Source organism: Sciurus vulgaris (assembly GCF_902686455.1).
Source record: "Sciurus vulgaris genome assembly, chromosome: X".
Classification (NCBI taxonomy): Eukaryota; Metazoa; Chordata; class Mammalia; order Rodentia; family Sciuridae; genus Sciurus; species Sciurus vulgaris.
This window is the reverse complement of record NC_136471.1, coordinates 36748116-36774256: the sequence shown is the minus strand read 5'-3', so window position 1 is coordinate 36774256 and position 26141 is coordinate 36748116. Positions and strand designations below refer to the sequence as shown.

General features: G+C 38.3%; 1 protein-coding gene across 5 annotated transcripts in view; it reads right to left on the bottom strand.

Annotated features, from left to right (window-relative positions):
• Window positions 1-22741, bottom strand: part of IL13RA2 (interleukin 13 receptor subunit alpha 2) — a 69915-nt gene extending 47174 nt beyond the window's left edge. For 2 of the 5 annotated variants that reach the window (XM_079124481.1, XM_079124485.1), the window contains exons 1-2: window positions 22613-22741; window positions 22202-22255 (exon numbers count right to left, since the gene is read on the bottom strand). The gene's annotated coding sequence lies outside the window, so the exon portion shown is untranslated. Of the gene's footprint in view, window positions 1-4231; window positions 4362-22201; window positions 22318-22612 lie in introns of those variants that run through there. The other 3 variants (XM_079124482.1, XM_079124480.1, XM_079124486.1) reach the window with 3 other exon arrangements.
• Window positions 22742-26141: the final 3400 nt, after the last annotated feature.

Below are 26141 nucleotides of genomic sequence, written 5' to 3'. Positions count from 1 at the left end.
CCCCTCACTCCTATCCAATCTGGTGAACCTCCACTCCCCCACCCACCCACCTATTGGGTGTCAGCATCCACATATCAGAGAGAACATTTGATTTGGGGGGACTGACTTATTTCACTTAGCATGATAATCTGTAGTTCCATACATCTACCTGCAAATGCCATAATTTCATTCTTCTTTATGGCTGAGTAATATTCCATTTTGTATATGTACCATGTTTTCTTTATCCATTCATCTTTTGAAGAGCATGAACCTAGGTTGGTTCTATAGCTTAGCGGTTGTGAATTGAGCTGCTATGAATATTGACGTGGCTGCATCACCACAGTATGATGATTTTAAGTCCTTTGGGTATAGAGTGAGGAGTGGGATGACTGGGTCAAATGGTGGTTCCATTCCAAGTTTTCTAAGGAATCTCCACACTGCTTTCCAGAGTGGTTGCACCAATTTGCAGTCCCACCAGCAACGAGTGTACCTTTTCCCCACATCCTTGCCAATATTTATCGTGATTTGTATTCTCGATAATTGCCATTCTGACTGGAGATGAAAGCTCAGTGTAGTTTTAATTCGCATTTTTCTAATTGCCAGAGATGTTGAACATTTTCTCATATATTTGTTGACCATTTGCATTTCTTCTGTGAAGTGTCATGGACCCCTTTTCTATTGAAGCTTGGTCATATAGGTTGTAAATGACTTGGTTGTACAGTCAAGATCAAGAAAAGATGTCTCTCTCCCCTCTCTCTTGACTGTGAAAAGAACTCAGAGGAAGAGGCAAATATTCAGAAGAGGAAGAGAGTAATTCTGAAAAGGGATACTTGAGAAAACCAGAGGAGGGCATGGGTTCAAAAACAGATTCAACTTGGACTAAGGGAGGGCTGTTTTTCCTCTGAGACAAGCCAACAGCATGGGTGAAGATGCCAATCAAGGTGTTTGTAAAACACAGGAAGGTGGATGAATAAGAGGTTCAGGCACACCCCGTGGCTTTTATTTTCTATGCAAAGTAGGAGATGAGCTCACCTCCAGAGAATAAATGGTAGCAGCTGAGTAGGAGGCTTAAAAAGAAAACAGAGGGGGCTGGGCATGTGGTCAGTGGCAGCAAGCACAAGGCCCTAAGTTCAATCGCCCAGCACAGCAAAAAGATCCCCCACCGCCACCAATAAAAAAAGAAGAAAAATTTTGCCATATCACCCAAGATGCTGTAAAAGAGCTGAGGATATCCAGATGAATCTGAGTAAGAACACATAGAAGATGACCTAGTTAGCAGTGACTCATTCTTCAGAGCTTGTGGGAGGCCCTGTCACATGCTTTCAAAGCCCTGACTACCTCTCCTTTAGAGACTCACCATGAGATGATCTGATTAAGTTCTGCTCCTATAGACTATACTCACTGAGGTCCTGGGACCGGGGAGCATATATTTTGCTCACTACCTATCATTCAACTCTAAATTTTGTAGCAGTGGTCCGCTTCACCTCTTGAATGTAGCCCTTGCTGCTTATTTTAAAAGGACAAGTTTTTCTTTTTCTCTTCTCCCTCTCCCCCTCCCTAACCTGGGGGCCTAGAGTTATCTGTCCTCCACAGGAAGGAGATGTCACCAGAAGATCTAGGAAGTGACTATCTCCCAAATTAACAAGTGAATTTCAACACACCAACAGGGCGCACCTGGGACCGCCTGCCAGGCACACCTGGAATGCAGCCTTTGAATAGCTTCTTTGAAAGCCCTCTGTTTTCCCTGATGGGCACAACCACAGGCCCCTGTATTTCTCCTTTTGCTAGCAAAGCAATAAAACTTTTTCCTTTTTGTCAAAACCTTGGATTGGCATCGGGGACAAGGACCGAGCTTTCAGTAACGGTTTCACAATTCTAAAATGTGAAGAACATATTCTCCCTACAAGACCAGGAGATGGCTATAGTTAGGTTAGCACCAGATTAAAATTTAAAATATTAGAAAGCAGGGACTTCACATTTTCACTGTTGTTTCCTCAGTGCCTTCCACAGTGACTCAGGGCACGACATACAGTAGAAACTCCATGAATATTTACCCAAATGAATGGTACGGCAGAACAACGAGTCTCTTGACTCTCACCCTAGCACAACTACACATAGCAGATGTTCAGTGCATTATGGTTATTTGCTCGGGCCTATGCACATGCATTATTATCTCTTTTACTCCAGAGGAAAGTGATGCTCTGAGAGATTTAAGTTATCATGCGCAACTTCAAAAGTTAGTAAGTGGTGGAATCAGAATTCAATCTCAGTTTTGTCTCACTCCAAAGTCTGAGCTCTTACACTGTCTCCTAAGGGATTAGGCAATAAAAGATTTCGTATATAAACCATCTTAGGGGTATATGCATTTAAAAGTCCCCTCCTCAGTGTCCCCACCGGCAAAGAAACAGAAAATGAACAAAGGCAAAAATAGTCCACATCCAAAGTAATCATTTCAGTGGCAAATTCTCAGGCAAAGTGACTGTTACAGAACAATGAAGATAATATTTATGGGTAGGCACCTGTCACCTGCCTCCCCAATCATACCACGTGGGCACCTGCCAACCTACTCTATGTGATCCTGTACATTATCCTTCTCTCCAGCATAAATCTTTTTTTTTTTTTTTTTTTTTTTTTTTTTTCTTTTTGTGGTGCTGGGGATTGAACCCAAGGCCTGCGCACGCGAGACAAGCACTCTACCAACTGGGCTCTACCCCCATCCCCTCCAGCATAAATCTTGACCCCACAGACAGAATTTGAAACATAATTCCACAGAGCTTGTCTTCTCGGAATTACCGCAGCGTGACTGTAGAAGCTGTGTGGAATGATGGAAACAGCCCACATGCACACTTCAGCGCTCTATCCTCAATTCTCTCATCAATAGAATGAAGGCAATAACACTTGCCACCATACAGCTAAGGAAGCACATAAAATGCCTTTGGCACAGTAAGCATAAGAATCCCGTTGTTAGCTGCCTTCTGCTTCCATAACCACGGGCCACCTCCTAAGAATTCCTTGAAGACCCTGAAGGAACAGCCACCCATCCCGCCTCAGCGCCTCCTAGTTGTAGCAGGTGATATATTTCTCTGATTTTCAAAAACTAACACCAAATCATCTTTTCGTCATAAGGTAAGATCTTAGCATTGAAAAGAAACAAATCAATCCTATAGGTGTTCCGCCTCTCCTTTATTTGCTCCCACTATTTAGTCCTTTCTAACAGTTTTGCGGTCTTTCATAACATTATGCACAATCAGGACTCTGGCTTCTTTTACAGCTGAAGAAAGTAAGATAGGGAAGGGTGGGGTGTCTATTTCAAGCTAGCTGAGCTATATGGAGGAGATCTGGAAACCAGATCTCTTAGTCCTTAGTTTAGTACTTTTCCCATTTAAAATAATAATAATAATAATAATAAATCATCCATGTAATTTACTCAAGTCTGGAACTCTCTATACTATTCTATAGTTAAATAAAATTTCAATCAAAAACAGGCAGTAAGTCTTGGTGTTGATGTCCTGGTTTCATATACCTTCTTATATATTAATAGAAGAAAACTAATCTGGAAACATCCAGAGTGAGTGAAGTGTGTAAAAGTGATGGTCATATTAAGTGTTAACTATGTGTTCTTTCAGAGGGAAACAAGTATCAAAGGTGTAAGATGCCAGTACATTTCAGAGTAAAAGCAATGAAAACTGCAATTTTATTTTACTAACCCTACAATATACATCATCATAATATATGAACAAGTGAAATCATACATATAGAGCACATGTGTGTTCTGTAAGTTAAATCAAAATCAAAACATCATGCAAAGATAAATAAAATCATTCATTTTAGAGGAGCTCCGTGGTTATCTCTAGGCTTAAAAGAGAAAAGATATTACAAAGTGGAACTTGCCCATTTACAGGGAAAAAAATCACACAGAAAATAATCTCAGAGAATTGTAAAATGCAACTAACCTTACCGTCTAAAAGGGACCAGACTTGCTTAAAAGAAGTATCATTTTCATAGTAAATAAAGACTAATAAGGAAATGAAAATTAAAGCAATACTGCTGTCTACACTGATGGTCTAGCAACCATTAAAATAGCTTAATGCAAATAGGCAGCATTTCCCCAAATTATTTTTATATTAAATCAAATAATTTCTGCCACAAAAAGGATTCATATTAAGCAAAGATGAAGCAAGTAAAATAATTATTCAAAACAAGTTAGCTCTCATCCCAAAATTCCTCCCCCAATTTAAAGTTTCAGACTTACTCTATGAGAATAATGTGTCCAGTTGTAATCAAATTCTTCTGCAATGCCACTAAAGTCTGCCTCAACAAACAGCTTCTTTGCTTAAAGGGTTTTAAATGACCCTACAACTTAAGCTTTTATTTTATGTAGGAGGAGCTTTGCTTTGTCCAAGAAAAGTACCAACTGTCATGAAAAAAATTGCATTCAAAGCAGATCAGCATTCAAGGTTATATTTGCAAAAAATTCAGAGGAAATTATAAAGTTCATCTGAGTGACTTCCTTTCCCTTTTAATTAGTTCCTGATATGGCCTCTTGGTGTGCCAATGTTATTTTACTATATGACTCACCACATTGGGAATTAAAAGATAATCCAAAGGTAAGTATATGAGTGCCAGATTTATGTTTTTACAGAGTATACTACCCAAGGCGTCATCATTTTATGTTTCGAATATCTTGAAGTATGAAGAGTCATAAACAGACAAGTCCCAAAACACAGATTCTCCTCTAGGCGCTGGCTCCCACGGTCAACTTTATGATCTTGGACAATTTCCTTAGCCTCTTTGGGACTCTTTTGAAGAAATATATATTTACATTGTAGGAGTGACGATGTAGCTCAGTGGTAGAGTGGTTGCTTAGCATACTTAAGGACCTGCGTTCCAATCTCTAGCACCACAAAAAATAATTATGATAATAAAAATTATTGAATGGAATCTCAGAAGTCATCCATTCTAACCTTCCATTCCCCAAAAATGTTGCTTCTGCACTTTGCCTAAGAAATGGTCAGCTTTCTCATATGTAAAATGAGCTGGAAGAACTAAATAATGTCTAAATTTCTTCTGATTTCCCAAATCCTTGGTGTAATAATTAAAATTCAGTGTCACATATACATTTCTTTTTCCACTGAAAGTTTATTAAATCTTTCTTTATATAACCTGACAATATTTTACTTCAACCTAGATAAAATTAAGAGACTCAGGCCATCACCAAATTGTCTTTCATTCTTCAAGTCTCCAGAGAGATATTTTTTCAGCCCCTGATTTAATCTCCAGGCCCAGGAACCATGCAAAGTCATAAGAAATCAGAGCATTTTTGATGCTTTTCTAGAATAGATGAAATGTCTATTCAAAATAAGAGTGACTTGAGATTAGATCCAGTCTCCATACCACCTAAAATTCCAAAGGATAAAAATCATCTCCTTTGCTTCATAACGCAGGTTCAGACGTAATCATTTCTCAGATTCTAAAGCTGTATTTTATATTAAATACGCAAACAACAAATAAAGAGCAAGAAGTCTGACTGAAAAGGGAAATATATACATTCTTTTCTCCATTATGAACTTCATGCTTTACCCCAAGATGATTTTTACCCTGTCTCTTCATTTGTATTCATTTCCATAGTTAATGCTTCTCCCTGAATTGAACTTGGGAAGGTGGGAAGAAACTAATAGTTTAGGGAGTTTAGCATTTGCTTTTCACATAGCAGCTAGTTTGGCTCTTTTGTAATCATTTTTGTAAGAAATTATTTATCAGACCTACAGAAGGGATTTTATCATCAAAATTTGCTGACACCATAGTAAGAAAAAGGAGATCTAGATTCAAAATATTCATTCCTTTTCCTGAAATTTCAATTCCAATGAACTCATTTGTCTTCTTTATTAAAAACAAACAGGGCTGGGATTGTGGTTCAGTGTCGGAGCACTTGCCTACCGCATGTAAGGCACTGGGTTCCGTTCTCAGCACCACATTAAAAATAAAGATATTGTGTCCGTCCACAACTAAAAATATTTAAAACCAACAAACAAGAAAAACTCCAGGAAGTTTTCTTCGAGCTTCTTGTTTTTCCTAAATCTTCTGTCACTTGTAAATATTTTACATACCTTTCAGTGCTGTAGATCCAGTTTCATGGTATTCTTATTATATCTATAATTTTGGAGAGGTACCATTCAAAGAAATGTAAGCATAATAATGTCTTGGAATGATACAATGCCTTTGTTTGTAGATACGCAAGCCATAAGTTAAATTTAGTTAATAAAATACAATTTTATTATGCACCATGTCTCAGTTATTAGAGTTCATTAGTTTCTTCTTGATTTGTTAACTCAATCAGTGAAAGTATAAGCTAAACTTTGCTCCTTGGTGAGAGAAATACATTAAAAAGACAATTCATTTTGATTTACTAAAAGTCCTATTTGAATGCTTTCTAGTGGAGTCAACAAAAATATATTCTTAGCTTTGGAATTGCCAATGATACTTCTATACTTGGTTCTCCACATTCATTAATCTCTGCTCCACACACCAGGCATGTTGTAACACCTAAGAAAACGATTTAGGAGTAACATGTATAAGGCAGAGAAAGGAGGCTGGACAAGACTAGTTGGGGAAGCCCCTCCTTAGCTGGAGGCTGAGAGAGAGAGTATAAACCTAAGTTTGATGCAACAGGATCAGTGTTTCAAGAGACCCAGAATGAAGACTTCCATACATGCTTCAGGGTGGGGAAATTCTCCAGGACAATTAGGATCAAGTCATTCTTTTGTTAGAACTGGGCAAGATGATACAAATTGTTCTGAAAGTAGTCTACAATTCCTGGAAAGGGGCCAGCAGAAACTAGGAAAAAGATATAGACCTGAGCCCCAATTTCAGATCAGAATCAATTAACAAAAATGGTGGGTAAAAGGGTCAGAGTTAAAGCATGATGTTCACAAAGGTTCCTTTTAGGTCTTTAGGCCAAAATGACTCCATTTTGAAAACCAGCACCTGCCCACCCAGGCATGACCTTCCCAGTAGGCCCACCCCAAAAGAGTCCCTAACTACCAAAACCACAGCAAAGACGTCAAGTAACAGTCACAGGGCCAGACCGATTATTTTTTATCTACTCCATTGTACATGACTGTATAGTTTAGAAGTTTTTCCTGCAGGCTGCTGAGCCTTGCAGCAGGGCAGCCTGGCAGACTCTCTCTGTCAATAAAACTTTGCTGGAACTCAGAGCTGTGTCTCCGGTGGATATTTGCGCTAGTTACCCTAACAGTTCCCATGAGCCCAAATCAATTCCAAAGGTAGAGCACACCCTAGGCCATTTCCAGATTTCTTCCTGCTTACAGAGAATGGTTCTCATTGGATCAGGTCAATGCTGATGCTTTTAAGTCAGACATCATTAAGTGCAGCTAGGATTGGGCTAGGGTAAACAAGTACCTTCCATGACTTCTCTAGCAAGAACATCTAAACTATTTTATCCATTATCTCCCTCAGATAACCAAGTAGGTACTACTTCATTTTTACAAATGGGTATAACTCAAGTCTCAAAACAACTAAGTGGTGGAGCACTTGCCTACCAAGTGTGAGACCCTGGTATCATTAAAAAAAATAAAAAATAAAAATAAAGTTTCCATAGGTTAAGTTATTCTCCAAAAGTCAAAAATTCAGAAGACATAACAATCCAGGTCACCTAGATTTGACACCTAGTTTTTTGCTTTCCTACAAGGTCACTACACTGTCAAATTTTTTTCTGACCCCTCATTAGCTAAAATTGTTGACTATTAGGGGTCATGATATCTCTTTCATTGTGTAAAAGCTCTATAACACTGAGTACTCTGTTGATCACCAGAATAGGAAATAGGTATTTCTGAACTGTTGTTCAAATGAAGAAATCAGCAGAGCCAATACAGTTGTTCCTTGGTATCCATGGAGGATTGGTTCCAGGACACCTCCCATATCAAAATCGAAGGTGCAGAAATCCCTTACATAAAATGGCATAGTATTTGTATAAAACCTATATACATCCTCCCTCATACTTTAGATCATCTCTAGATTGCTTATTATCCTAGTGAAATGCAAATGCTATGCTAATAGTTTTTCTACTGTATTGTTTAAGGGATAATGACAAGAAAAATAAGTCTATACAGGTTCAGCACAGACCCAATATTAAACTAAAAAAATATATTTTCCATTCAGGTTTGTTTGAATCCATAGATATGGAATCCAAGATACAGGGGTGGAGACAACTATATTTAACTCCTCAAAGTGTCACTGAGGTAGGAGTTGAGGAATAGCAAGATGGTGGAGGCAGGATACAAGAAAAAGGCCAGCTGGAGTACAAGATGGAGATGAGTCATCATGTCCCTGTTTTAAGACAGTCCTATTACCATGAGAGTTCCCACCATTAAGGGCTTCACACCATGGCAACTCTGCCATAGGTTCTGTATTCTAATTAGGTGAAAATCAAGTAACCAATGGGAACGAATAGGGCAAGGCCTTCAGTCAGGTCTGGGGGGAGAGGAACATGGTACAGTTCAGCATATAAAAGACAGACTTGGGGCCTTGAGGCTCTCTCCCTCTCTTTCCCTCTTCCCCACTCTGCTTTTCAGAGTGTTGTTTTCTTTTTCACTTTCAATAAATCTATGCTTTGCCTCTTACTTGGGTGTATCTTACTCTTTTTTTTTTTTTTTTTTTTTTTTTTTTTTGTACCAGGAATTGAACCTAGAGGGGCTTGACTACAGAGCCACAATCCAAATCCTTCATCCTTCTTATTTTTTATTTTGAGACAGGGTCTCAAAAAGTTGCTTAGGGCCTGGCTAAGTTGCTGTGGCTAGCTTTGAGCCTCCTGGGATTACAGGTATGTGCCACAGGCCTGGCTCTTGCTCAGTTCTTTATTAGAAACACCAGGAACCTGGACTCCAACTAGACACCCTACAGGTATTATTATTTCCTTTGTGAGATTAAAGAGTATTAAATATACAAAAACAAGAAAAATAAACAATCATTGATTACTTAGTATATATGTATATATACATGTACTCACATGGTTTTTAAGAAAATTCTTAATTTGGTAGCAATTTCAAAGCATTCACGTAGATGTACACTTTTGAGATTCCAAGGGTATTTTTTGCTTGTGGGGTTTTTTTTTGTTTTGTTTTGTTTTGCCGTGCTGGGGATTGAACCCAGGACTTTGTGCTTGCAAGGCAAGCACTCTACCAACTGAGCTATATTCCTAGCCCTGTTTGCTTTTTTTTTTTTGTAGTGCTGGGGTTTGAATCCAGAGGGGCCATGCCACTGAGCTACATCCCCAGCCCTTTTTATTTTTTATTTTGAGACAGGGTCTCACTAAGTTGCTGAGGGACTCACTAAGTTGCAGAGGCTGACCTCCAACTTGTGATACTCTCTTACCTCAGCCACCTAAGTAGCTGAAATTCCAGTCTTAAACCACTGCACCCAACTTCCAAAAGCCTTAAATCATAACATTCCCAGAAAATTGACATGAAAAGTTATTCGGTAGAGGTGCGTATTATACAGAACAGAAGTGTCCTGTAAAGAACATACTCTGTGAGATGGAGGGCATAAAGTCTGCCTGCTTTCCCCAAAATCCAGTTTTTATTTTGTCAAAACCAGTTTATAATTTCTAAAATCTTCTCCAGACTAGCACAGACTCAACGTCTGGAGACCACAGATAAGAATCCCAAGAAACCCACAGGATCCAGGCAGATTACACTTAGCAACATGAGGGTGCAGTCTCCCAATGCTTGTCTGGAGTAAGAATTAACACCAAACAGGTCAGGGATGTAGCTCAGTGGTAGAGCACTTGCCTAGAATTCAAGAGACCCTGATGTCTATCCTCAGCATCACATAAATAAATAAAAATTCAAATATTACTAAAAGGCAGGGTGGCTCCCACCAGCTACTTGGGCAGCTGAAGCTGGAGAATCACAAGTTCAAGGCCAGGCAACTTAGTGAAAACCTATCTCAAAATTAAAAAAAAAAAACAAAATTGCAGAAAGGGCTTGGGATGTAGTTCAGTGGTAAGAGTTCGTTCCCCTGGGTTCATTCACTAGTACCGCAAAAAATAAGGATTTAACACCAAACAGGCTTGAATACCGGTCAGCAGAGTCGCACTGTTTTCCATTGGACATTCACACGGCAACGATGTGCCAAGCACCAAGAGAGATGCCAGAGTACAAAGATGAGTTCAAAGCTGTCTCATGTTACTCACATTCTAGGAAGAGGGATAGAAACTAGAAGCTATTGAGTATTTACAGTAGAGTTGAGAAGAATACTCCATAACAGAGGGAATCACTGGCACCTAAGAGAGTTCAGAGGCGAGAACAACTAATTCTACCCTGTGTAGTTGTTAGGTAGTAGCTAGCTATGAGCAGCGAATTGCATGATAAGGTTGCAGAGTGTTCTTTAAATTACTTTAGGGTCTTCTTTAAACTACTTCCAAAGTAGATGAGAAAGCAAAGGGTGGTACTTAATTTGTAGAAAATAAACAGAAGCAAGGGAGTTAGTTGGAAATCAGATCAAGAGAAAAGGATTAATGGGACTAACTCTTGACAGGGTCCGTTGATGTTGATTTGAAGCTAGGAATTATGCTGTAGGTGCCTCCATTTGTCTGGGAAGGAAGATTCCTTTAGTAGCGCAGGCGCACTAAGGTAGCTTCTGACCGGCTATTGACCCCAGTGCCCACATGAACATGGGATTGACTTGTAGATGAAGTCCCCCTAAGTAGGACAGCCACCAGGACAGTTCCAGAGAGCACCAACTAAGGTCAAAAACCCCACCGCCCAACGTGAAGGAGGAGCTGAACACCCAATTGGCAAAGAGTACAGAAGGTGGTCCCCCGCTCTCCAGGCAAACCTCAAACAGTAATAAATGTGGAGACAGTGTTGTCTCCTCTGTCATTCTCTGCTCACAGGACCCACTCTCTCTCTTGAGAGTGCTCTCTGCTTGAGCCTCACTTCGCTTTTACTTTACTTTCACCTCACTTTCTCTTTATTTCCACTTATAATAAAGTTCTCTTGTATGGCTTTTGGTGTCTGACTTTACATTTTCTTTCATAGGAACATAAGAACTGAGGTTTGGAGTTTCAGCTCCCTGATTTCCTGTGACATAGTGAAAAGAGTAAATATTTTCAGACAGAGAGGGTTTGGTGGGCCATCCTAGCTCCTGATAATATCAAGTTATATAATACTAAAAAATACATTTGGCCTTTGCCCTGGTTCCCTGCACAGAATGCCTAAAACTCTTGGAATTTCTGGAGTAATAGGAATGCCTTTTGTTATTCATAAGGAGTCCCTTTAAACCAGACCTACCACCTGCTACTCAGGAAAATGGAGGCTGGGAGCCACAGGGACCAACCAGAGGGTTACAACTTTCAGCCTCACTCCTGACCTCCAGGGAAGGAGAGGGGCTGCAGATTGACGCCATCAACATGAGCCAGTGATTTGATCAAGCATGTGTACATAATGGAGTCTCCATGAAAATCCTAAATGAAACACTCCAAGACTTCGGTGTAGACAAGGATTTTTTGGACAAGACCCTAAAAGCACAGCAATAAAAGCAAAAATGAATGGGATATGAAACTGAGGAGCTTCTGCACACCAAAGGAAACAATTAACAGAGTGAAGACGACCTTCGGAACAGAAGAAAATATTTACAAACTAACCATTCGACAAAGGATCAATATCCAGAAAATATAAGGAACTAAAACAATTCAATAGAAAAAAAAAAATAATAACCCAGTTTTAAAAGGGGCAAGTGATCTGAATAGACATGTCTCAAAAGAACTACAAATGGCCAATAAATATATGAAAAAATGCTCAATGTCACTATTCATTAGGGAAATGCAAATTAAAAAAAAAAACAATGAGATGTCATCTCAGCTAGAATGACTACCATAAAAAGATGAAAGGTAAATGTTGCCCAGTGTTAGAAACACTGGGGTGCTGGAAGGAATCGGAAGTAGCTCGGCAAGACAAAGTTTACTTCTGCAGAAGGGTGTACTAGCAAACCTGGCAAGCAAACACACTTGGGTAGGCAGTCCACCTGTTTTCATCCCTAACACAGAATTGCCCCTTGCTCTGATAGGAGGAGCTCAGGGCTACAATCTACTCAACTAGCTAATTTAAAAATTGAGGAGAACAAAGACAAAGTCTATAGTTAAACTGGCTATGGTCAAAGCTTATGTCCCAATTAAGGATAAATACTATATTCTGAAAATGGACCACCACACTTTCTATTTCTCACATGAAGATGTGGAGGAAAGGGAACTCTTGCACACCACTGGTGGGAATGTAAATTAGTATAGCCATTCTGGAAAACAGTATGGAAGTTCCTGAAGCAATTAAAAATAGAATGGTCATATAATTCAATAATCCCATTATTTGGTCTATAGTCAATGGAAATGAAATCACCATGTTCAAGATACATCTGCACTCCAATGTTCATTGTAGCACTATTCACAATAGCCAAGAAATGGATAAAGAAAATATACCTAAAGGATGAATGGATAAAGAAAATATACCTAAAGGAATACTATCCAGTCATAAAAATGAATGAAATCCTGTCAGTTGCAGCTACTTGGATGGAACTAATGAACAATATGTTCAGTGAAAAAAGTCAGGCACAGAAATACAAGTCCTGAATATTCTCACTCATTTGTGGAAGCTAAAAAGTTGACCTCATAGAAAAGAGTACAATAGTGGTCACTAGAACCTAGTGAAGGGAGTGGGGAGGGGGAGGAGAGAGAGTTTAGATAACAGATATGAAAAAATGGAAGGAATTAGTTCTAATGTCCTATACAGTACAGAAGGGTAACTATAGTTAAAAGTGATTTATGATATAAATCAAATAACTAAGAGTTCAAAGTTTCTCAACAAAGAGAAACGATAATTGTTAGAGGAAATGGAAATGCTAATCACCCTGATTTGACCATTACATATTGAATACATGCACTGAATTATCATATTGTACCCCATAAATATATACAAATATGATGTTAGAATTTTTTTTTTTTTTTTTTGTCAATGGATCTTTTATTTTATTTATTTATATGTGGTGCTGAGTATCGAATCTAGGGACTTGCACATGCCAGGCAAGCCCTCTACCACTGAGCCACAGCTCCAGCCCCAGGAAATTTTTTAAAAACTAAAAAACAAACAAAGTAAATGAGAGTGCGCTCACAGAGCTCCAGGTTGGCAAACATGTCCAAGTGCTGGAACAATGGCATGAGCCTAGAGGGGACATGGAAGCTTCATACTCCTCTATCCCATACAACTCTTCCATTTGGCCGTTTCCAAGTTGTGTCCTTCACGATGAACTGGTAGTGGTAAGTAAAGCGTTTTCCTGAGTTCTTGGAGTTATTCTAGTAAACTGTTGAACCCGGGGTGGGTGGGGAACACCCAAATTACAGCCAGTTGGGCAGAAACACTTGGACTTGCTATTGACATCTGAGGTAGGTGCAATCTTGTGGGATTGAGCCTTTAATCTCTGGGGCCTTTGTTCACGAAGCATAGCTCACATCAAAATTGAATTCAATTGTTGGGCCCCCAAGTTGATATCAGAGAATCTGAGATTTGGAGAATTGGTTGGTGTCAGAAAATACCCTAGAGAAGTCAGCCTTTATTATAACATTTTCTTTATCAGTCATATTGCCTACCTTTTGCAAAGGCCTACATCTTTTAGGAAGTTAAGATAAAGTTGTCTGGAAAACTGTGGCAGAGATTGCTAATTATTTCCCAGTATCCATTCTCCTCTTTTTTCTTTTAGTAATAGAACTCATGAGTTTTAGCTGTGGACACAGCCTCCCAGTTAGAGACTGCATTTTGCAGAATTCGCTGCAGCTTGGTTTGAAGAGAGGACTAAAACTTGGACAATGATAGGCAAAAAGTGATGTGTGCAAACTTTCTTGTCGTGCTTTGGCAAGCAAGATACTTGTCTTTTTCTTTCCCTCCTCCCACCCAATCAGCAAGCTATAACCCAGCTGTGAAAGTGGGCACCTTATTTGACCACAAGGTCAACAAACTAGGAGATAGCAGAAAAACAAGACAGAAGGATCCTGGGCCTTAGGTGACCTGTACCAGTGCTGCCTGTCCACCTCTTAGTCTGTTGCTTAAGTCATTATATTTTGAAGTCTCTTGATTATAGCAGCTTACCCTTAACCCTAATAGAGAATAAAATCTTCATTAAAGCACCAACTGATATTACAGAGTTCTTCTTCACAAGGATATCTATACATGGAATCCCAAAATCAAACAATGCACCAAACCTAAAGGGGGAAAAAATGTGTTAATGATGTTTCAAACCCAGTTATAGCTTTTTGTTGGTGACCAAAATACCTGTCAAGAACAACGTAGAAGAGAAAAAGTTTATTTTGGCTCATGGTTGCATGGGTTCAGTCCATGGTGGGCCAACTCCATAACTCTGGGTCCCAGAGAGGCCGAAGATCATGGGAGAAGGGCATGTCGGAGGAAAACAGTTCAGAACATGGCAACCAGAAGCAGAGAAAAAACTCCATTCACCAGGGACAAAATATAAACCTCAAAGGCACCCGTCCCGCCCAGTGACCTGCTTCTTCCAGCCATACCCTACCTGCCTACGGTTACCACCCAGTTAAACCATATCAGTGGATTAGTCCACTAATTGGATTATATCTCTTGATCTAAGCATTTCACCTCTGAAAATTCAGGTATTGTCTCACATGAGCTTTTGGGGGATACTTTATATATAAACCATAACAGGGAGTTTGTTTTCTATTTTTTTGCTTTGATTTCCCCTTAAATCCTAGTAATTGCCTACTGTCACTCCTTTAAATTCAACACTGACTAAACTTTCACATGTCTCTCACCTTAGTATTTAATTCCATTAGGTGCAGGAATAGTGCCTTATTTGCCTTTATAAATCTAGTTCCTAGAGTACAGAAGATGTTCAATAATGCAAGATATTCATTGAATGCAACAATATTCCACTTTTTTTTTAGTTCTTGGACACATTTTTTATCCTAATAATGTAAATAAAGGAAAGCAATAATAATAACAGAATAGACTGATATTGTTAGTCTAAACTATATGTCAGGCAGTATGTTCAGTGATTACTCAGTTCTTAGTCCTCACAACAATCCTGTAATGCAAATACTACTACAGTAGTCCCCTCTTATCAGCAGGGGATACATCTAGAGCCCCCAGTGGATGCCTGAAGTCATAGATAGTACTGAACCCTGTATATATCTGAGGGATTATGGAAAATAATATTCCTGCAACATAGCCCCCAAAGAAAAATGGAGAGAGGTGCGGCTCAGGAGGAGGGAGGAACAATGGTCCCTGGAGGAAAGGGGCAGATACTGAATGCTGGGCCCTAAACCATGACCTTCCCCCCATGGCTAACTAGTCCAAATCGGAAGCACAGCAAATACTAATGGGCAAGATTTGAGTACTCATCCCAGGGATCTGGACTCTTTTCTCCCCAGACAACACTGAGTTTCAACCCTTTTACAACTATCTTCCTAAATTAAAGTTTTAACCTGTTCAACTAGCCCCTGACTATCAAGACTGCACGTACACTCCTCCCAATGATTACATCATTGTACCCTATAAAACCAAAATCCCCTCTGTAACTAAAGGCCATTTATCCATCCGGAAAGTGGCTCCTGAATCTGCGAAGGAATAAAAGCTTCTCTGAATTCGTCGAGGTCTTTATCATATATATCTATGATAAAGTTTAATTGATAAATTAGGTATAGCAAGAGATTATCAATAGTTAAATAAAATTGAACAATTACAATAATACATTGTAATTAAAGCTATGCACTCTTATTGTACCTTTCTTGTAACAGTGGTCCACTTCACCTTCTGAACATAGTTCTGAGGCTTATTTTTAAAGGGGTCATGTTTTTCTTTTCCTCTTCTCCCTCTCCTTAATCTGGGGGCAGGGAACAAGATTACCTTGAGTTATCTGTTGCCCCACAGGAAGGAGATGTCTGCCACAGGATCTAGGAAGTGAATATCTCCCAAATTAACAAGTGAATCCTAACACACCATCAGGGTGTCCTGGGACCCCCACCAGACCACACCTGGAATGTAGCCTTTGAATAGCTCCTTTTAAAGTCCTCTGTTTTCCCTGATGGGCAGAATCACAGCCTCTGGGACAGGAGTCCCCTGTGTATCTCCTTTGCCAGCAAAGCAGTAAAACTTCTTTTTCCTTTTTCTCAAAACTGTGATCTCGTTATTAAATTGACATTAATTGGCATTGGGCACAAGGACCAAGCTTTCAGTTACATTCTCACACTTCTTCTCATCCACGGTTGATCATGGGTAACTTAAATCATGGAAAGCCAAACCTCAGACAAGGAAAGGACTACTGTAATTTACATTCCTATTTTACACAACAGAAAACTCAGGTTTGGGCAAATTAAATAACTTTCCCAAGGTCTCACATTTAGGAAATGCCTGAAATGGGGATTTGAACCCAGGATTGCTTGTCATCCAAAGAGAACTTTCTGTAGCTACAAAGTAATCTGCCATATTTTCTTACAGAAGCAGCCTGGAAATGTGTAGGATGACCTAGGGGAAAAAACCTATGATCCTAGGTTTAAGAAAGTTATGGGCCTGGTGTGGTGGCACACACTTGTAATCCCGGCAGCTCAGGAAGCTGAGGCAGGAGGATCCAGAGTTCAAAGCCAGCCTCAGCAATGTGGAGACACTAAGCAACTCAGTGAGACTGTCTCTAAATAAAATATAAAGAGGACTGGGAATGTGACTCAGTGGTTAAGTGCCCCTGGGTTCAATACCCACTACCAAAAAAAAGTTATAATGAAGTCAACCTAAATGACATGTTGTGAGTTTCCAAATCAGCACAAATTGTATCTTTTTTTTAAATTTGCTAGTTTCCTAATCAATGAATACCTTTGCCTTGAAAATCTGAACACAGGAAAAAATCTTAATCTGGTCTGAGCCTTGACATGGCTACCTAAAAATTGAAGAATGCTGTCCTGGAATGATCACAAGTTGTATTACTATGTTCTATAAATGTTTCAGAGGACAATGAAGGAAAACATTATAGACATAAAATAGGCTTCAGAAGATCAGTTTGAATATAGTAAATTATCTATCAGATAATTTATTAATCAATTCTATTTCTAAATTTGTTATTGTGAAAACATTTAAACACAGAAGTATAACTTGTACAACGAAATTACATACATCCATTATCTAGATTCAAAATTACTAAGATAGCAAAATACTAATCTATTATGAAATGAGAACTGATATTCCTCCTATAATATAATATAAAGCTGCTCCACGCCCTTTCCACTGCAGTCATTTCCCCGCCTCCCGACTTTACAACCTAGCTTGTCAATCTGTGAACATCCTAGCTAGCTATTGGTTCATCAGTCAGCTTGCAAGTATCCTTCTCTGTTATTGGTCCCGTGTTAGCCCGCAGAATTCCACTGCTTAAGAATGACTCCCCCACCCCATTTTCTCTCTCTCCTCCTTCCTTTCATGCTCTCTCCTCCATTTCACTCTCTCTCTCTTGCGCGTGCGCATTCTCTTTTTTCCTCTCATTTTCTCTCTTACCCTGCGGGGTAAGAACTCTCCCTGTTTGCTTAATAAACTCTCTTATGTGAGTTCCCATGTCCGGAGTGGTTTCTGGGTTCTTACACCTCCTCTCAAAAACCAGGAACTTGGGCTGGGGAGATAGCTCAGCTGGTAGAGTGCTCACCTCACAAGCACAAGGCCCTGAGTTCGATCCTCAATACCACCAAAAAAAACAAAAAAAAAACAAAACAGGAAGTTATCATATTCACAGAATCTTAAACTAGTAAGACTGAAACAATCTAAACACTTTAGCTCCCTCTTTGACAGACAAGGAGCTGAAGGTCCTAAAAGGAGAGATCTAACCAAGCTAGTTGATGACAAAGTCCATATAAAAATCCATTTTCTTTATATCACACTACTATTTAGTATTAAATATTCTTTAATTTTTTAAACCATCTGAAAATAATTCACAGAATATGGTAAAAGCTTTCTCTACAAATTCATTAAAACAGACTAGGTTATCCTTCAGCATTGCAGATATGAGCTTTTCCTACCTAAAAATGTTTTCCAAGAATATGAAATTGCAATACAACTTTTTATCATTGATCCTTTTTAGTTTCTAAAAGGTATTATAAAACAGTTTTTCAATCAAAAGAGTTCCGAGAAAAAATTGTGTAGAATTTGACCAAAATACCATGATCTTTCTTGGTTTCTCTTTGATAATCCTGAGACAGGAAAAAACACATCATGAAGTTTTTAATGAACTATTAACAGGAAACCAGAGTGTACACAAGTGTGTCCTAGGATTAAGTCTTAATAAAATTGGAAAGTTAAGACCCAGCTGGAGACTGAACAACCAGCAGAAAATTCCTAACAGCCAGGATACACCATAATTTTCAGGAAAAAAAAAAGATCAAAAATGCATATTAATTGTTTCAAGTTGTCATTTTATTAGTGGCATATGGGTTTTAAAAACTGCTTAGATGGGTTACTAATAGGTTCATCTACAAATCTTTCATGTAATTTAGAACAAAAAAAATTTTAGAAATCATATTCACTATATATTAACACTGACTTTGAAGTAGTATTATTGCCAGAAAAGAGAACAGATAAATTGTTTACTGTTAATATTAGGATGATCTCATTAACTATTTTAGATTGGCAGTATGTCTTTGAAGAAATCTTTTAGTTCTTTGCTCAGACTGAGATCTACTGTCTCCCTAGTTACTGCCATTTAGTGATTCATTCATTTATGTAGTCAGTTATTTTTTTCAATAAATAGTTATTGAATTCTGTGTTAGGTAATTGAGATACAGCAATTAACAAATTCCTGCACTCATTGAGCCTACATTCTAGTAATGGAGATAGACCATAAACAAACAAACAAAAATATATTAGGGGGATGAAGTTGTGGCTCAGTGGTAGAACACTTGCCTAGCGTGTGTGAGGCACTGGGTTTGATTCTCAGCACCACAAACAAAACAAAACTAAACAAAATGTTGAAAGCTGAGCTGCAAATTACTTTCCTTGGTTTTGTGCTGCTTTCTAGCACATACATGTAGTCCAAATTTCAAAGATATGGAATAACTGACAGAATTACAGATGTACACACTAAGTTAATCAAACCTGTTTTATCCCATGGTATACTGGCTAAGAACCTTAAATCTAGAGCCCACTCTGCCTGGGCTTGAATCTCAGTTCCATCATTTACTAACCATATGACCCTGGAGAATATAGTAAAGTTCTCTATGCCTCAGTTTCCTCATTTTTAAAACAGGGATAGATAATATAGAGCTTACTTTACAAGATTGTAGTAAGAACTAAGTGAATTAATGTGTGTAAAGCACCTACTATGTGCCTGGAACATAGTAAGCCTATGTGTGAATTATGTAATTGAAAATTTTGATTGAAAGCATGGGCAGCAGGGTGAATGAAATAAAATTGATCTGTCCATTAATTTGCCAGGATTTACCCCTTTGTGACTGGGGTATATCCCAATACTGGCATCCCTTCTTTGTATCAGGCTCCCAAAGGAGGAATTATTTGCTCTGAAAAAAACCTCGTTAATATTCACATAAAGTCCTCAAGAGGGCTATGTGGGGAGGAAGAAGGCACTTGTTACTCTCCCACATTTGCACAGCATGACTGATTCTTGTCTCAAGGATTTTGCACCACACAGGGATGGGGACTAGGACTGGTATATGTTAATGATGTGTAATGAATAACCGTATGAATACATGAACGCATGTTAGCGTGAAATAATAATTCTCAGAAGAGAGATTAAACATAATGATGAAATAACAAAAGGGAGGGAGATAGGGAATTGCCAAATCACCACAAGACCTCATTGCCACACTTGGCAACTGTGCAGAAACCTCTTGAATATTTTTTTTTTCCTTAGCAAATGAACCATTTTCTGTAAATGCTTAACAGAAATTCCTCAAGTCTCACCGTTGAAACATGAGGTTCCTCCTCTGGAGTAAACAAAGCAGGGAGTATCTCAGGATAGACATCCGTAGATAATTCGAAGTACCCAAACATCAAATAACAAGGACCAGATCCCTTCCCTGGTTCATCAATTCCATATGCCAGAATGGGTCGCAGAATTTCAGGAATAGAGAAGATGAAATAAAGAAGTTTAAGGAAGCCAGTGAAGAAAACCAGTGATCATTTCCACTTCTTTCCAAAGGTTTGAAAAACCAAATTAGGGAAAGAGGGTAGTGGAGAAAATCCCACAACTTTTTTAAGTAAAATTAGTCACACATGTTAACTTGATTTTTGCCTGCTCTCGAGGTGTTTATAGAGACTTAAATAGTCTTTGTACTCTTTAATTAGTATTGCATTGTCATTTTTTCCAAATCCAATGCAATCTCCATTTAGCAACCACAGATTAAAATGCAAATTGAACTGGGTTAGTCTTCCGCTCAAAACACATTCAACTAGTTTTCAATTTCTGCCTGGTATCCAAAGCACTTCATGTGTAAGCCTCTGCTTATCTTTACTCAAATTCTTTCATGCCTCAATAAAGTCATACTAAACACTTTGCCTTTCCCTAAATATTATGTGAATTTCTTATGCCCCATTACCTTTGAACTAGAACCTCCTTCAAAATATAGGAAGATAGCTGGGGATGTAGCTCAGTTGGTAGAGTGTTTGCTTTGCATGCACAAGGCCCTGGGTTCCCAGAACCACACACACACACACAAAAATAGGAGGATAAGTATATTGACAAGAAGTCTAGTTAGAGAATACTTTTAATAATCAAAGGAGACGATAAAGAGATTTTCCTATTTATCATTCAAAACTCCACTCAGACATGATCCCTTTTCTGAAACCCATATGCTGGGTTTCCATAGACTCTCGGAAAAATACTTTCCTCACCTGGCGCACGCATGTGACCTCAACAATTCTGGAGGCCGAGGCAGGAGGATCTCAAGTTTGAGGCCAGGCTGGGCAACTTAGCAAGGTTCTGTCTCAAAATTTAGAAAAATAAATAAAAAGGGCTGGGGAAGTGGCAGAGTGCTCCTGAGTTTAATACCCAGTACCAAAACAAAGGAACAAAACAAAAGTAAAAAGCAACCAAAAAACACCAACAAATGCTTTCTTCTATTTAGTAGACTATATCGTAATTGTCTATTTATCTCTCTATCTCTTGAACTGGAACTGGACTGTGAGATTCTTGAGGATAAGAAATATGTATTTATGTTTGAGTTCTTTTAGTGCATATCTGGTGGAGCCAGGGAGGATGAGTCAGAGAAGAAAGTAGACAGAGCTAGAGTCATCTTAAAAGGCAGAATTTGAGATGAGTCCAGTAAACATAGTTTTTCTTCAGGAAAAAGTCAATGATGATGTGTAAATTTGGGTTATCTGCTTTTTTCTTCACCTAATGTATCAATGACATAAGCCGTTCACATTATCCTGAGCCCTTTAGGTCACCACACTGCTTAACAAATCTCATTTGCTTTGTTGCCCAAACACTTGATTATACAGATAGATTCTCTAACTCTAAGCTGCATAGATGCTACTTAGAATGGACATTTTAGAAAAGAATTCATTAGTTGTGAACATTCTTTTTAATAAGGTTTGATGGGGTTTTGTTGTGGCCAATATAGGCCACATTTCATTTCTTAACTATCATCTATGGTATTTAATAGGATGCAAATTCTCATTATACCAAGCATTTGTTTCTATTTCCAATATCTTTCCCTTCTCCTTCTCCCTGCAGATATTTCAGAATTCCAAAAGGAAAAGGTTCTCTTTAAAGTCACAGGAAGTACCTCCTGTATTAGTCTCCTGTTGAGAGGGTACCTTTCCTGTGTCCCTCTTCTGAATCATCTCTCACTTCCATATGACTGTGACACTTCTGTGGACTAATGGATTTTTAGTCCTAACAGACATGTACAAACTCATGCTACTTCACCAGATAAATAACCATCAAAATGGAGCAAGACACAGTGATATGCATTTTAAAGAACTCTAGATTGTGAGTTAAGGGACCCGAGTTTGGGCCTCAATGCTACTACCATTAGCTTAGGCAATGACTTTCATCAATAAAAATGTAAGCTAGATGACCTTGAGTGTCAAATCCAACTCTCATTACTCTCCACAAAATACCTTTAAGTAAATTTTACTTTATGATAAGTACATTTAGTTTATACAATTTTGTTATAAATTTTAAGAAAATTAAAACTTACCTTTCCAAATGTGCATGGGGTCCGGCTAGTTCTTGTGAATTATCTCTACAAGCCCTATGTAAAGAGAGCAATATTGGTCAACGGCAAACCAACTTACAGGAAAAGAAATTTTAATCTGTAAAATTTCTGATGGAAAAGAAAATAGTCAAATAAACAGTGTTTTCTTTTGTAAAATGTTTAAGGTAATCTAACTTGTGTGGGCTGGTGTAGCTCATGTTGCATTCCTTCCTTTCAAAGAGAATGAGTAACATTAATACTAATTATCACAGATGAGTTGAGAATTATTTAGACAATAAATATTCTGAGCATATTACTCAGACTTTCATGATATTATGTTTGGAAGTGAGAGGAGATAACTAAAGGTTATAGATTTTATAGAAGATATCCTTTTTAAAAAATATTTCACTTAACCAATAGTTGAAGTGCAAAGCAGGCCAGTGTACTACAGCATTATCTAAGGACAATGTGGTTCCAAAAGTGCTGGTGCACCAAATCGAGTCATACAGAAGAAACCTTACAGTCACTGGGTCTTGCTGCTACACTCAAACTACCACGAACAGATAAGACTCGCCTTTTTATGAACCTCTCTAGAGAAAAGATTCCACAAATTTCTTCAAGAACCATTTCCAATATTTCGCAATCAAGATTCCTCTTGAAGTGTAACCAAAATCTTCCATGGCCCTTCTTAAGTCTATTTAATCATCTAAGAACAAAAGAAATATTTATTGACCCTCCCCTGCATCTGAGTCATTGGTACATTTTAGGACAATTATTAAAGTATACCTCAGGCTTCTCTTCTGGGTCAATGAATACAGTTCCTTCAATATTTCCCTCAGAAAGCATCTCTTATATTCTGTGTCTGTTTCTTTAGATAAATGTCTTACTTCAGGATTCTGGTAAGATCTGCCTGGATTTGATTTTCTCTTCCTGTGTTTTGTACTCTAAATTTGGTATTTATAATTCTGATGGAGTCTACAGTATTTGCTCCTTCCTTAACATTATCTTTTTAGAATAATATTAAGCAATATTGCTCAGATTTACCAAAAATATAGCTGCATTACGACAGTGCTAAAAAAAAAAAAAAAAAAAATACAAATTAAAAAGTCCTGGCTCCCGTTCACAAAAGAAAACAAGGGCAATGCAGTTTTACTTTGTGGTATCCTGTCCAGAGGCCAAGAAATTATTCAAGTGGTATTTCTCAGGAAACAAATGTTTAGACGCCTGGAAGGAAGCCAGAAAGCTGGAGTGGTGATGAGGTTCTTGGCTCTCCAATTCTTAGGTCACCAGAGAAATATTTTGGCTGAACACTAGATCCCTGTCCTTATTTCCAGTCCACTTCAGCTTGTAAAGTTAGGTTCTTTGGAGAATTGCATAGGGTATTCCAAGGTGTATTTCTATGGTTTCCTTGTCATATGTTATAAATTTGAAATTTGAACTTTTGGAATTTATGAAGGTATAAAGACTGTCTTCATAACATATTACTCATGAACATGAGAACTAATAATTCTCTAGGGCTTCTGTATTCCATTGCTGAATCAGATTCTCACAAGGAAAGGAAATGGTGTTGGCTGGATTTCATGCTGACACGGGGACCAACCATAACATGGGCAGAATAGATATCACCATTGTAATGAGCTTGAACGATCCCTAAAAGATCAGTTTAGAGGCCAGGCTCAGTGGCACACACCTGCAATCCCAGTGACTTGGGAAGACTGAGGCAGGAGGATTGCAAGTTCAAGACCAGCCTCAGCAACTTATGAGACTGTCTCAAAATAAAAAGGGCTGGGATGTAGCTCAGCATTACCTAAAGTACCCCTGAGTTCAATCCCTAGCATACAAAAAAAAAGAAAAAGAAAAGTCAATCTAATTTAGGATCTGACTTGCTCCTTGGGTTCTCAATTGTCTCTTCAATAATATCTACCTTGTTGTCGCCCTATTTAGAATTGCAAACTCCACCACCACCCCCACTCCCAGCAATACACCTACTATTCTTTTTGTTTTATTTTTTATTTTTCTTTTTTGCTACTGGGGATTGAACCCAGGGGCATTTTACCACTGAGCTACATCCCTAGCCCTTTTTATTTTTATTTTTTAAATTTTGAGACAGGGTCTCGCTCAGTTGCTCAGGGCCTCTCTAAGTTGCTAAGACTGGCTTTGAACATGAAATCCTCTTGCCTCAGCCTCCTGAGCCCCTGGAATTACAGACATGTGCCTCAGTGCCTGGCTATTATTTTTAATTTAATTTTTAACTGACAAATAGAATAGTAAATATTTATTGTGTATAACTTATTGTGTCTTTATATACTCTTTTGAATGCACATACATTGGGTATTGGTTAAATCAAGCTAATTAACATCTGCATTATCTCACATACTTATCAATTTTCTAACTGAAACTTTGTATACTTTGGCCAACATCTCACTACCTCCTGGTAACCACCTTTCTACTCTGCTTCTAAGAGTTCCAAGTTTTTTAGATTCCTCATATGAGTGAGAGTATGTAGTAATTTTCTTTCTATGCCTGAACTCTCAGTATGTTGTTGCAAATGACGGAAGTTCCTTCTTTTTTACGGTTGAACTGTTTTCCATTGTGTATTGTGTACCATATTCTCTTTATTCATTCATCAGTTGATGGACACTTACTTAGGTTGTTTCATTTCTTCACTACTGTGAATAGTGCTGCAATAAACATGGACATGCAGGGGCTGGGGAGAAAGCTCAAGTCGGTAGAGTACTTGCCTTGCAAGCACGAGGCCCTGGGTTCTATCCCCAGTACCGCAAAAAAAAAAAAAAAAAAAAAAAAAAAAAAAAAAAAACATGGACATGCAGATGCTTCTTCAAAATATTGATTTAATTTCCTTTGAATCTATGCCCATTAGTGGTATAGCTGGATCATATGGTAGTTCTAGCTTTTTTTTTTTTTTTTAAATGCCATGCTGTTTTCCATAAGGATTGCCCTAATTTGCTTTCCTACCAACTTTGTGCACGAGTTCCCTTTTCTTCAAATCCTCACCAGCACTTTTTATCTTTTATCTTTTTGTGAATAGCCATTTGAACAAATACCTACTATTTCTATTTTTTCAAAGCACATATTTCCTTCTAATATCTAATATTAATTTATTTGCTTATTAGTTTATTTATGATTTATTGCCTCTCTCTTTTAGACTCTAAGCTCTAAGCAGCTGATATTTTGATCTATTTTGTTCGTCGACTGAATCCTAAGTACCTAAAGCAGTGCCAGAGATATAAGTGCTCAATAAATATGTTCTAAATGAATGAATGAATTGAACAACCACTATGAAGAATACCTGGTATATCAGATGACACTGTGACATGTTTTGTTTTGTTATTTTGGTACTAGAGATTGAACCCAAGGGCACTTTGCCACTGAGCTACATCCAGCCCTTTTTATTTTGAGACAAGGTATCACTAAGTTATTTAGGATCTGGCTAAATTGCTGAGTCTGGCCTCAAACTTGTGATCCTCCTGTTTCAGCCTCATGAGTCCCTGGGATTACAGGTGTGTGCCACCCCGCCTGGCTCTATTTTTTTAATTTGTGCATAATAATTATACAGAATAGTGAGTTTCGTCAGACATGTTCTATTTTGATAAACTAGTGAAGCCAGCAATCGGTTAAATCACAAAGTGGTAAACAGAAATACCAAGCACAATTCATTCAATTACAAGTTCTAATTGGAGATTGCTTTCATTTATTTAGAAATGTTGCCAAGCTGGGCCTGGTGGCGCACACCTATAATCCCAGCAGTTCAGGAGGCTGAGGCAAGAGGATCATAAGTTCAAAGCCAACCTCAGCAACTTAGTGAGGCCCTAAGCAACTCAGTGAGACTCTGTCTCAAAATAAAAAACAAAAAGGGCTGGGGATGTATCTCAGTGGTGAAGCACCCCTGAGTTCAATCCCAGTACCAAAAAATAAAAATGTT